Here is a 13,661-nt window from a genome sequence, read left to right as displayed (position 1 = left end):
TAGAGCTCAGTAAACTGTCTCATGGCAAACCAAGTTAAAACCTTTGTACACTAGTGTATTAAGTCACAGGGTCAACAAGTAAATAATTCATATATATATATTTTTTTTCTTTTTTTAAACATCTGTATCAATTTCTAGCTCAGCAGCAGGATTGAAAACTTCAGTTACTTTACGTTCTTGTCAACACTGGGTCAAGTCCACCACAGTAAGTGTAGTTAACATCAATCACTGTACATGTTTACAAAATTTTTTGGGTAACCTTTTAAGAATTACTCTCCTAGCAGCTTTAAGATATGCAGTTCACCATTATTAAGTATAATCAGTGTGCCACTGCGTCCCTATAACTGACTTCCCATCCCTATGACTGACCCTTTCATCCAGTTCACCTGCTTCTCACTGCCACAGCCCTACCTCTTTTAAAAACCAGTCTGTTCTCATTTTCTTAATCTTATTAGTTTTGTGGGGGGGGGGGTTGTTTGTTTTTGTTAAGATTCTTCTAGAAAAGTGAGATCATGTGGTATTTGTCTTTCTCCATATGATTTATTTTACATAGTATAATGCTGTTAAGGTCCATCCATGTTGTCACAAATGGCAAGATTCCCTGATTTTTATGGCTGCATAATATTCCTGTGTGTGTCTGTGTGTGTGTGTGTCACATTTTCTATATCCATTCAACCATCAGTGGACACTTAAGTTCTTTCCATATCTTGGCTATTGTAAATAGTCTACAACAAACATTGAGGTGCATATATCTTTTCAGATTAGTGTTTTCATTTTCTTCAGATAAACACCCAGAAGTGGAACTTCTAGATCATTTGGTAGTTCTATTTTTAATTTTTGGAGGAAACTCTGTACTGTTTTCCACAGTGGGTTGGACCAATATACATTTCCACCAACAGTGCACAAGCTTTCCCTTTTCTTCATATCCCTGCCAACGCTTGTTATTTCTTGTATTTTTTATAATAGCCATTCTGACTAGTGAGAGATGATATCTTATCCTGGTTTTGATTTGTATTTCCTTATTGATTAGTGATGTTGAGCATCTTTTCATGTGTTGAGTATGATGTTAGCTTTGGGCTTGTCACATGTGGCCTTTATTGTGTTTTGGTGCATTCCCTGTATACACAACTTTGTTGAGAGTTTTTACCAAAAATGAAAGTTTTTGTCCAGTTCTATCATTTACATCTATTCAGATGATCTTATGCTTAATCATCATACATTTGTGATGTTTGTTTTCTTCTTGTAATTGATTTCTAATGTCAGTACCAATGTAGTAGGAAAAGAATATGATTTGATTTCAGTCTTAAATAAATTTAAGAGTTGTTTTGTGGGCTAACATATGATCTGTTGTGGAGATCCATGTGTACGTGAGAAGAATGCGTATCTGCTGCTTTTTGATGGAATGTATTACATTCTTGTCTGTATTGCATTGCTGTCTGCTTATCCCTTTATTTTTTTTTAATATTTATAGATTTAGGTGCCCAGATTGACTTTTTTTTTAATTCATAATATGCCCTTAAAATCCCTCCAAATTCATAATATGCTCTTAAAAATCCCTCCAAGTGTTTGAGTGTATCAGTAGATTTTCTTTTTATCACTGACTAATAATCATTTATATTGAATAATAATCCAGGACAGGGAAGACTGGCTTGCTGCAGTCCCTGGGGTCGCAAAGAGTTGGACACGACTGAGTGACTGGACTGAACTGAACTGAATAATCCATAGTGGGTTAGTTTGCATGATCTAACATGTTATTTCTATAGGAACATATAGTGCACACTCTATTTGAGATTTATCCATGTTCATGTTTCTACAGTTTTCTCTCTTTAGTGCTGAGTAATAGTCTAGTGTACGGGCACACTACAGTTTTTAAACTTTATTTATTAGTTGACGGAAATTTTGTTTGTTTCTGGCCATTATAAATAAGTCTTCTATGAAGATTTATTGTGTACATGTTTGTGTGGAGTTATGCCTTCATTTCCCTTGGGTAAATGCCATGTAGTAAACTGAAGTTGCCAAACTGTGTTCCAGAGAGGTGGTAAATTTTACACTCCCACCACTGATGTGTAAGCGTTGCAGTGGCTCCACGTTTCGGCCACCTTTGGTGTTAGTGGTGTTTTTAATTTTAGCCATTCTAGTTGATGTGCAGGACTATCTCATTGTGATTCTCATTTTCAATTCTCTAATGGTTAATAATGCTGAACATCTTTTTATCTGTTTATTTGCTATTAGGATATCTTCTTTTATGAAGTGTGTCTTCAGATCTACAGCCCATGATTGTCTTATGATTGAGTTTAAAGTTCTCTCTCTATATATAAAACACCTTTGTCACCTATGTATTTTGCAGATATCTTCTTGTTTATAACTTGCTTTTTATTTTAGTAATAGTGTCTTTTGAAGAGCAAAAGTCTTAAATTCAGATGTTCAGTTTATTAAATGTTTTCCTTTGTACTAGTTTATTTTACTGTCCTAATTAAGAAATCTGTAGGGCTTCCCTGATGGCTCAGGCAGTGAAGAATCAGCCTGCAACGCAGGAGACCCGGGTTTCAGTCCCTGGGTCGTGAAGATCCCCTGGAGAAGGAAATCGCAGCCTGCTCAGTATTCTTGCCTGAGAAATCCCATGGACAGAAGAGAAGGGCCTGGCAGGCTACAATGCATGGAGTCACAAAAGACTTGGACACGACTTAGCAACTAAACAGCAACAACAACAGAATAAGAAATCTTTACCAAACCCAAAATTAGGGTTTCTTCCATGTTTCCATTTAGAAGTTTCACTACTTTAGCTCTTACTTTAGGTCTGTGAGATTTCAAGTTAATTTTTGTATATAGTGTGAGATGTGCATTCAGATGCGCATTCACACAGACACACACATATTTATTTATATTTTACTGTTTAGCTACCCATTCTTCTAGCCCTATTTGTTTAAAAGATTGTCCTTTTTGAATTCAGTTGCCATGAGACCTTTGTTGAAAATATTATAATTGACCATATATGTGTTGGTTTATTACTGGGCTGTCTCTTCTGTTAATCTGTATATCTATATTTATACCAGTACAATTTGCATTGATAGTAAGCTATGTAATAAGCCTTGAAATCAGAAAGTAGAAATCCTCCAACTGTTTTCTTCTTTTCAAGATAGTATTGACTATTCTAGTTATTTGCATTTCTTTATAATAAATTTAGATTCAAGTTGTCAATTTGTACAAAAGATTCTGTTGGAATTTATATTGCAGTTGAATTGATCTATAGATAAATTTGGGGAGAATCTGACATCATAAAAATATTGAGTCTTTTGATCCACATGGTATATAACTCTTATCTGCATCTTTAATTTCTCTTAAGAACATATTTGGTCAAATTTATCCCTAAATATTTCATATTTTATACTATTCCAAATTATATTTTTAATTTCAGTTTCTGATGTGAGTATATGGAAATACTATTATTTTTTGTATGTTAACCTTTTATCCTATAACTTTGCTACACTTAATTATTAGTCATAGTAGCTTTCATGTGGGATAGGTCTATAATTTTGTTATATTTTAGTATTTTTATGTGCTTTTCATATCAGGTTGATAGTGGCTTCATAGAATGCATTGGGAAATGTTCCTTTTTTCTACAAGCGTTTGTGTGGAATTGCATCAGTTTTTTTGTTTAGGTAGCTTTGGCAGTTTGTGTCTTTGAACAGGTTTGATTATTTCACCTAAGTTGTTGAATATACTGGCATAAGTTTTTTATAATATTACTTTATTATCATTTTAATATCTGTAGTGATATCTTTAGTTTATCATATTGGTCATTTGTGTCCTCTGTTTTATTTTTGGCCAGGGTCTCTAGAAGTATATCCATTTTACTGATTTTTCTTTAGAAATCAGCTTTTGGTTTCATTGATTTTCTGCTATTAATTTTTTCTTCTACTTACTTGAAGTTTAATTTACTCTTTTTCTAGTTTCTTAAGGTGGATGCTAGGTCATCGATTGGAGAACTTCCTTCTTAGTATTAATAGTATAAGTTTTTTTTGAACACTGGATTATTTAAATGTAGAGCTTTTAGTTTGTATTTTTAATATATTTAGATATTTGTAGTTTAGCTGTATCCCACAAATTTTGATGGCATGTATTCATTTCATTCAATTCAAAACAGTCTAATTTTCCTTGTGAATTCCTCTTTGACTCATGTTTATTTTCCTAAAAGATAGGTGTTTTTCAGGTATCTTTCTGTTACTACCTTCAGTTTATATAAAATTTTTTATTATTTAAATTTACAGTTTTAGAAATTTGGAATGTTCATTTAATTCATTTATGTTTAGTATAATTATAATTACTAATACTTTGGGATTCAAATTTATCATCTTCAGGTTCACTTTCACCTTGTCCCTGTTTATGTGTTTCCTCTCTTGCTTTCTTTTGGATTAATTTTTAATTTCCATTTCTCTCTTGGTGTCATACCCTCTTTTGTTCTTCCTTTTGTGGATAATATACAGTATTCAGTATGCATCTTAGTACAGTCTTGCATGAGTTCCTATTGATACTTCTCAGACAGTAAAATCTCAGGGATCTTTGACCCTTTACTTCACCTGTTTTATATCCTGTATTTTGTGTTTTGTGTTTTGTTCCCCAAAATTTGTATGTAAAGCCCTAACTCCTAATACCTGAGAAAGTGACATTTGTAAATAAGGTCACTGCATATGTAAGTAGTTAAAAAGAAGTCATACAGGAGTTTTTTGTGTGTAGATCTGTGTGATAAAACATTTCATTTCCTGAAGTCCTTTGTTTCAAAGCTGTATTATCTTTTCATTAGAATTTTTACCTATTGTTTCTTTGAACTGACCATAGAAATGGGCACACATTATACTTTCAGTAGATACTTGGTGAATTGATCAAGTGTCCAAAGTAATTTACCATGGTCACTTCTGCTGCGAGACCATAATAATAGGGAGAGTGGGAGACAAAATACTGGATTCTTAAATTTGAAGACCTAAGTTCTAGTTTTAGCATCACTGTTTATTACCTATATCATATGGATTTTCATTTTCTTATTGCTTAACACCGTACAAAAAGTGTGAAATTATCTTTCTACCTTAGAGATAAAAGTATGTATGTTAAAACATTTTGTAAACCGAGAAACCCCAAAACAAAAAGTTTTCCTTTTATTCCATCCTTCTTTTGGATCTTCCTGTCATTTTCAAAGTTTTCATCTACATTTAAATTTTTCTTTTGTCCTTTTGTTAGTGGAAAACAAATGAAGAGAAAGAAATGTCCTAGTTGACCTCTATGTTGTTTGTATTAAGAGAGTTAACTTTGTTCAAGAGCTTCTCTGATTATCTCCGTAACTCGTTTTTGTTTTGTCTAGTATATATTCAGTGTCGTTTTAAGTACTGTGTTTGTAAGCTCTCAAAAAATACTGCTTTTAAATCATGTAATGGAGAGAGGATTTTATCATTATCATCATCTTCCTTTACATCTTATGTCAGATATTGTCCCGTGTTCTACTGTACATTAAGTTTCTCATTTAACTCTCAGAAGAACCCTAAGTTAGTAATATTTTTTCCATCTGGAAGGAATGTCTGATTATCAGGAAGACTGTACTATATTTAGTTCAGTCATAGGGAACTGCTGTTTCTTAAGGAAAAAACATTCATTATCAGGAATTTTAGATGGCTCAACCAGTGTAAGTAAATAGACATTAATCCATCTATGGAATTTCTTAGCCTTTTTAAGCTCTTGAAAGGGTTAAACCCAGGTAATTTCTCCCAGAATTTGCCATAGCTTTCATTAGTGGCAGTGCCAATAGCACTCTGAAGCAATAAGTGAAAGATGACAAATATTCAGAGTAGGAATATTGGATGAAAAGTGAAATGTAAAAGTAATTTCTGATTATAATTGTCTGACATAACTTTGTCATAGTCATTTTTTAAAAATTTCTTTAACAATGTAGTTAAATATTTTTAAGTCCAATAGGAGATATCCCAGGTGGCTCAGTGAATAAAGAATCTGCCTTCAATGCAGAAGATGTGGGTTCAATCCCTGGGTCAGGAAGATCCTCTGGAGGAGGAAATGGCAATCCACTCCAATATTCTTGCCTGGAGAATCCCATGGACAAAAGAGCCTGGCGGGCCAGCATCTGTGGGGTCATAAAGAGTCTGACACGATTGAAGATACTGAGCATGCATGATGGAATACTGGATGAAAAAATAAATGTAGTTAGTGCTGATTATAATTGCCTGACATAAGTTGGTGATAGTCATTTTTTAACATTTCTGAAACAGCATAGTTAAATATTTTTAAGTCCAATAGTAGATGTCAGACATTTTTTATGTGGAAACAATCATTCATGTATATGATTTTTAAAAGTGAGGTTTTAATGAGGCAAAATAATTTCCCACCATAAATATTATAACAAATAAACTCTTCTAAAATAGTTTCTTCTTCATCTCCCTGGTGACCTAGTGGTAATGTTCTGCAGTGTTTTATGTAGGAGACCTGCGTTTCATTCCTGTTCTCGTTATCTCTCTCCCTGGGGCTGCAATGAATAAAATAAGAAATAAAATCACTATCCTCCATCCTTATTGCCATGGGCTGTACCTTGTCAGATTTCATAAGTTAAGCTAGATGGGGCCTGGTTAGTACTAGAATGGAAGACCTCAAAACAAAGTCTGTGGAACACCCATCTTCTATGTAGCCACTATTTCATCTTCCTTGAACCCTTGTCTTAAAGTCATTATTGTACTTTTGTCTTTACTATTTGATTGATTTATTTGCTCTAGGGGGGAAAAGAAAGGTCTTTAAAGTAAATGCATTTCTAGTCATTTAAGTCAATGCATTTATTTATTTACCCTTTTCAAACTTGAAAGACTAATTCAAAAGGTATTTGGCTGTATTCTTGGAAAAGAGTATTCCAACTAGCGTTGTGTTCTATTGTCTAAAAGTTTGTTTACTCAGGGACTTCTCATTTTATTTATCTCTGTCAAGTATTCTGTTTCTATTTGTCTTAAGAGATAGTGTTGTCCTTGTTATATAAATAATATACAACACATGGTATTATTTTTAAAACACATATAATGTAACTTTGTGAAGATTTAAAACTTAGAATTGTTTCCTTAAAACCTAGATTACCTACATAGCCTAACTTTAAATTTTAATTTTAATTTTAAAAAATTCAAATGCTGGTAATTTAAATTAATTAGGTCTTTGTGTATGTGTATATATAAAATATGATGCCTGTAATTCCGTTAAAAATGCAGTGATGTTTTAACCATGAATAAACCCAATCTGCTTATTACTATTGCATCCAAAACACACCCAAACACACCTTTCATGATTACAGATGGTACATGTGCATGCATGTACCCACACACAAACATATGTGCATACCTAAGTTCTCTAACACACTAATTTTCTTTCTTTCTCTTCCTTCCTTCCATTTTTCCTTCCTTCCTTCCTCCATCCTTCCTTCCCTTCCCTCTTTCCTTCCTAATGACATTTTACACAGAACCCCAATATATGAAAGACAAATACAGAAGGCTGAGAGCTTCTCTGGTTAATGTCAAAATGAGGGAGGCTAGAGCCCCATCCACCTAGCCTCTTCCTCATGGCATAAGGCAAGACTCCTCGGATAAACCTGAACGTTGTAAGAAACATGGCTGCACTGCCCTCCTCAGTTTCACATTCTTCCATTATACACAGAAATTTAATGTTTTGAAAGAGTTATGGGGAGTACAGAAAAATGAGTAAAAACAGAAATAAAATCAGGTTATTTTGAGAAAAGAGACACTTGAATAGAGATAATAGGTGTGTGAATGTAAAAAAGAGAAAGTCATTTAATTGATAAAGGACATATATATCTTTATCAAGGAAACAACTTCCAGAATGTTCCTATTTTAAAAGGTTGATGGCTGCTGTGAGCATGGGCCTGAAAAGTATTCAGCAATGATTTGGTGTTTTCTTATTCTACCATTATGCCAAATCCTCTTCATTTCTGTTTAGAATGACTCCAAACCAAAACTAAACCCCCAGAGTCATAGCAGTCAGTACAAGAGGGATGGCATATTTTCTTTATGAAATACAATGCATTTTTTATGTTAAGGAAGTATTCCAGAGTTTATCTAATGTATATTTTAGTACCATTTAGGAGAACAGTCCCTATATGTCATGAATGATATTTCAGAAAGTAATTTTAAAAATGTTTTATACTGTTACTCATTTTACAATAGCCATCTTCATAAAAATTTTTTAGAATACCCCACGGGAGTATTCTCTATGGGAGTGGTAGGTTGATAATTTTTTTTTTAATCGACTCTTTGGAGAGAAAAAAGAAGTCTCTATTTTAATATTTGCCAAATTAAGTGGTAATCTACTCCCATCATGGCTGATTTGTAATTGTCAATAAGAAGGCACTGGAAGTGGAGTTTGAAGAGATGTGCAGTAGTGATGTTACCATTTTGTAATACTCCCGTCATGTAGATAAACTTGATGTGTATGTCCTCAAGGGCATAGATAATAAAATATAGTAAAATAATTAGGAAGCAATGAATCTGGACTGTTACCTTTTTAATATAATTTAATTATTCATTTGCATTGATCACCAAGAAGGCTTTCTAAACCCTCCTTGCTATTCTTTGAAACTCTCCATTCAAATGGGTATATCTTTCCTTTTCTCCTTTGCCTTTCAGTTATTTGTAAGCCCTCGTCAGACAACCGTTTTGTCTTTTTGCATTTCTTTTTCTTGGGGATAGTCTTGATCCCTGCCTGCTGTACATTGTCACAAACATCTGTCCATAGCTCTTCAGGCAATCTGTCTATCCGATCTAATCCCTTGAATCTATTTGTCACCTCCACTGTATAATCGTAAGGGATTTGATTTAGATCATACCTGAATGGTCTAGTGGTTTTCCCTATTTTCTTTAAGTCTGAATTTGGCAATAAGGAAATCATGATCTGAGCCACAGTCAGCTCCCAGTCTTGTTTTTCCTGACTATATAGAGCGTCTCCATTTTTGGCTGTGAAGAATATAATCAATCTGATTTCAGTATTAACCATCTGGTGATGTCCATTTGTAGAGTCTTCTCTTGTGTTGTTGGAAGAGAAATGGTATGGACCTATCAGAAGCAGAAGATATTAAGAAGAGGTGGCAAGAATACACAGAACTATACAAAAAAGATCTTCATGACCCAGATAATCACGATGGTGTGATCACTCACCTAGAGCCAGAATTCCTGGAGTCCAAAGTCAAGTGGGCCTTAGGAAGCATCACTATGAACAAAGCTAGTGGAGGTGATGGAATTCCAGTTGAGCTATTTCGAATCCTGGAAGATGATGCTGTGAAAGTGGTGCACTCAATATGCCAGCAAATTTGGAAAACTCAGCAGTGGCCACAGGACTGGAAAAGGTCAGTCTTCATTCCAATCCCAAAGAAAGGCAATGCCAAAGAATGCTCGAACTACTGCACAATTGCACTCATCTCACGCTCTAGCAAAGTAATGCTCAAAATTCTCCAAGCCAGGCTTCAGCAATACGTGAACTATGAACTTCCAGATGTTCAAGCTGGATTTAGAAAAGGCAGAGGATCCGGAGATCAAATTGCCAACATCTGTTGGATCATCAAAAAAGTGAGAGTGTTCCAGAGAAACATCTACTTCTGCTTTATTGATTATGCCAAAGCCTTTGACTGTGGATCACAACAAACTGTGGAAAATTCTGAAAGAGATGGGAATACCAGACCACATGACCTGACCTATATGCAGGTCAGGAAGCAACAGTTAGAACTGGACATGGAACAACAGACTGGTTCCAAATAGGGAAAGGAGTACATCAAGGCTGTATATTGCAACACTGCTTATTTAACTTCTATGCAGAGTACATCATGTGAAATGCAGGACTGGATGAAGCACATGCTCAAATCAAGATTGCCGGGAGAAATATCAATAACCTCAGATATGCAGATGACACCACCCTTATGGCAGAAAGTGAAGAACTAAAGAGCCTCTTGATAAAGATGAAAGAGGAGAGTGAAAAAGTTGGCTTAAAGCTCAACATTCAGTAAATGAAGATCATGGCATCTGGTCCCATCACTTATGGGAAATAGATGGGGCAACAGTGGAAACAGTGTCAGACTTTATTTTGGGGGCTCCAAAATCACTGCAGATGGTGACTGCAGCCATGAAATTAAAAGATGCTTACTCTTTGAAAGGAAAGTTTTGACCAACCTAGACAGCATATTAAAAAGCAGAAACATTACTTTGCCAACAAAGGCCCATCTAGTCAAAGCTATGGTTTTTCCAGTAGTCATGTATGGATGTGAGAGTTGGACCATAAAGAAGGATGAGCGCTGAAGAATTGATGCTTTTGAACTGTGGTGTTGTAGAAGACTCTTGAGAGTCCCTTGGACAGCGAGGAGATCAAACCAGTCCATCCTAAAGGAAATCAGTTCTGAATATTCATTGGAAGGACTGATGCTGAAGCTGAAACTCCAATATTTTGGTCACCTGATGTGAAGAACTGACTCATTTGAAAAGACCCTGATGCTGGGAAAGACTGGAGGTGGGAGGAGAAGGGGACGACAGAGAATGAGATGGTTGGAGGGCATCACCAACTCAGTGGACATGAGTTTGAATAAGCTCTGGGAGTTGGTGATGGACAGGGAAGCCTGACGTGCTACAGTGATGGAGTTGCAAAGAGTTGGACACGACTGAGTGACTTAACTTAAAAATTCGTTTATATAATTTAAATTTTTATGCTGGATGTGTTTAACAGCCAGCTCACACAGTTCCTAAAACTTTGGCAGCTGGCTCTCAGAAACTGGTATAAGTGGGCTCCAGCATACCACTGACCTTGGGGGAACTCCATTTCTCTACCTTTTACTGTATGTCTGGTTTAGCCATCCTTCATGTCTCCAAGATTCAGGGTAGTTATGCAGATTATTTTGCTATGGGCATCTAAGGGATATTTAGAGACTATAAATATCATCCTGTTTTCTGCTTCCTTTTATCAGTTTGTCTATATTAAGGTAGCATACTATTCTGCAGTCATTTAATATCTTCCTGTTACTTGTCTAGCAAGATGACTTTAAACCTGTCAAAATGATTATCTTCCCCATGTCTTAACAACAGAACCAAAAGAAATGACCCCTAAGTACGTTGGAGATAATGGTGCGATATTTTTGTTGTACATCTTCACCTACCTAAAACTGCCTAGATTGATCTGTTTTATTGGTAAGAACATGGTTTTCATTTTTAAAAGCTTTTTAATGTAATTAGCTTGATAATAACTGGAGTCTCCATTGAGAATTCCCAATCTGTTACCCAGCAATTAACTATTTGTAGTCATCATTGATAATAGCAGCTTGCCACTGAATATTTTCATCATTCATTAGCTTACCCGTTAATAAAATTATCTTACATATGCTTTCCAAAGTGTATTATATTTTCAAAATAATTTGGCCATGGCATTATTAGATCTAGACTTTCTGCCTTTTTCAAAAGATAAATTTTAACTTTACCTTTGATTAGAAAATCATATATTTTGCTGAGTTGGCCTTTTGTATTAAAGCTGTTTACCACTTAAGCTTCAAAAGAAAACTTTGTAAACACTGTCCCTGACTATTGTAGACTGGCAGAAAAGAAACCCCAATAAATGAATTAGTACATGATGCTATTAAAAGTGCATTTCAAAGTTCTCTTGATCATCATGATGGAAAATGGCCAGTAGATTTGAAACCACAAAAAACCTAAGGTATTTGTTCACTATTTATGTGTCTGGTATTGTTATTTTAAATCTATTAAAATCACTTTTACAAATATTAAGTACCTATATTTTGTGACATTCTTTTAGAGGTTTAACTTGTTTGATAACACTAGAGTACAAAAGATGGCAAACCCTCAGTATTTTTCAGAGACATTTCTGACTTTAAGCCCTTCCCCATCAGGGTCTGTGCGATGTCCACTGTTAGCCATTCTTTGGGACTCTCTTCCTTTCCCACTTGTCTCTCCAAAAAGAGGTTTTCAGTCTGAGATTACCGCTTTGTTGGTTATCTGAGTAACGCTCTCCAGTTCCTTCTGAAGTGAGTCCCACTCGCTTGTCCTGCTGGTTTGGCCAGTGTGGTGTCTGTAGTCTCTGATACAGCAAGAAACCCACTGGCAGCTGCTCGCCTCACAGACTCCGCTCCCCCTCTCTCAGGCTAAGCAGGGGCCTCCCTCCCTCTCTCACGCTTGCCTCCATACAAATATATCGTCACTCCCTTCCAAATCCTGTTACCCCAGGGTGCTGCACAGAGTGTCAGAGAACCCACGTACCTATCCACCTTTCCCAATGTTAGATACCCCCCCAAATTATCTTATTCTTTTCTTCAGCTCCCTCATTCACACTCAGATTTTCTTTTCCATACTCTTTTCACACAAATGGAGCCTAACGGCTTCAGTAAGCACTGAATAGTTCTGAACTAAGATGCATTTATTTAAGAAGTAAAAAAAAAAAAGTATAGCAGATTTTTGTATCCTGCTGTATTAAATTTTTAGTAACTCATCCTGTTATGGAAGTTTTCTCTGAGTGGGAAGAGAGAATGAATATCACAGTCTTCCATCTTATAGACTAAGATAAAATGAAGGCACAAAATAAGAAGCTACTTTTGTTGTAGACTGAAATATGTACACAAGACTTACGTATCAGTTTGTGTATATCACATTCATGCATATATTCAAGTACATACATGAGCATAGAACAAAGAACACTATGAGAATTACATGAAACAAATACATAAAGGTGGCAGACCCATCATAACCCTTCAGTAAAATTAATCTCAATTAGATAATTTTCTAAAAGAATTCATGGTTTTATGGTTAAGGTAGGTGTTTATCAGCATGTTTTATTCTGGTAATACTCTAACACTCTAGTTTCATAGTGTCTTTCAAAGACTATTTCTTTGAGAAAATTTTGTTTGAGCACTCATTTCTTTTGTGATGGCTGTTTGACTTTAACTTATTTATGAAATGACTTTTTAAGAAACTCTCTACAATAGAAATTGTTCACAATCTTTTATTAAGCCTGAGTACCTTATAATTAATGACTTCTACCACACCACCTGCTCCCTTCTGCTTGAATCTTACCACGTCAATGTTGCTTTGAAATCTGAGAATCCTTTCCTCTTGCTGCCAACTAATATGCTACTTGTTTTAGTCCAACATCAGATTACTGATTAGCTGAATGAACACTATTTCCTGGGTTTCTTGCCTGTATCTCTAAATAAACCACTTTCGTCTTAGTAGGATTATGATGTTATAGAAAACATACTTAAATAAATTAGACTTTTTCTGCAGAAAGGAGACCATAGAAAAGATGAATCATAATACAGTAAATGCTTTCTAAAAGTCAATCTTTTATAATATTTAAACATAACTAGGTATACCTGTGGAGGGAGAGTTTTTAAAAATCCAGGTTTGTTTCTGATCTTCCTTTAATAATGAAAGAGTTTTTTAGCATTCCGTAGTCTAGGATTTAGTTTTCGTGCTTTGTACATTTCCCTTGCCTCTAGTCTTATTAATAATACAAGTATTTCAGGACCAAGATGAGATAATTACCTGGTCTTATAATTCTTATAATTACCTGGTCACTTATATTATTCCATTGTGTCACTGTAAACCACCTGATGGTTGAGCTTTTAACTTTAT

General features: G+C 35.0%; 1 protein-coding gene across 1 annotated transcript in view; it reads left to right on the top strand.

Annotated features, from left to right (window-relative positions):
• The window catches only part of DNAJC1 (DnaJ heat shock protein family (Hsp40) member C1), a 189,775-nt gene that overhangs the window by 102,731 nt on the left and 73,383 nt on the right, over positions 1-13,661 (top strand). The window lies entirely within an intron of this gene.

This window comes from Capricornis sumatraensis, chromosome 15 (assembly GCF_032405125.1).
Source record: "Capricornis sumatraensis isolate serow.1 chromosome 15, serow.2, whole genome shotgun sequence".
Classification (NCBI taxonomy): Eukaryota; Metazoa; Chordata; class Mammalia; order Artiodactyla; family Bovidae; genus Capricornis; species Capricornis sumatraensis.
This window is presented reverse-complemented; position numbering and strand designations above follow the sequence as displayed.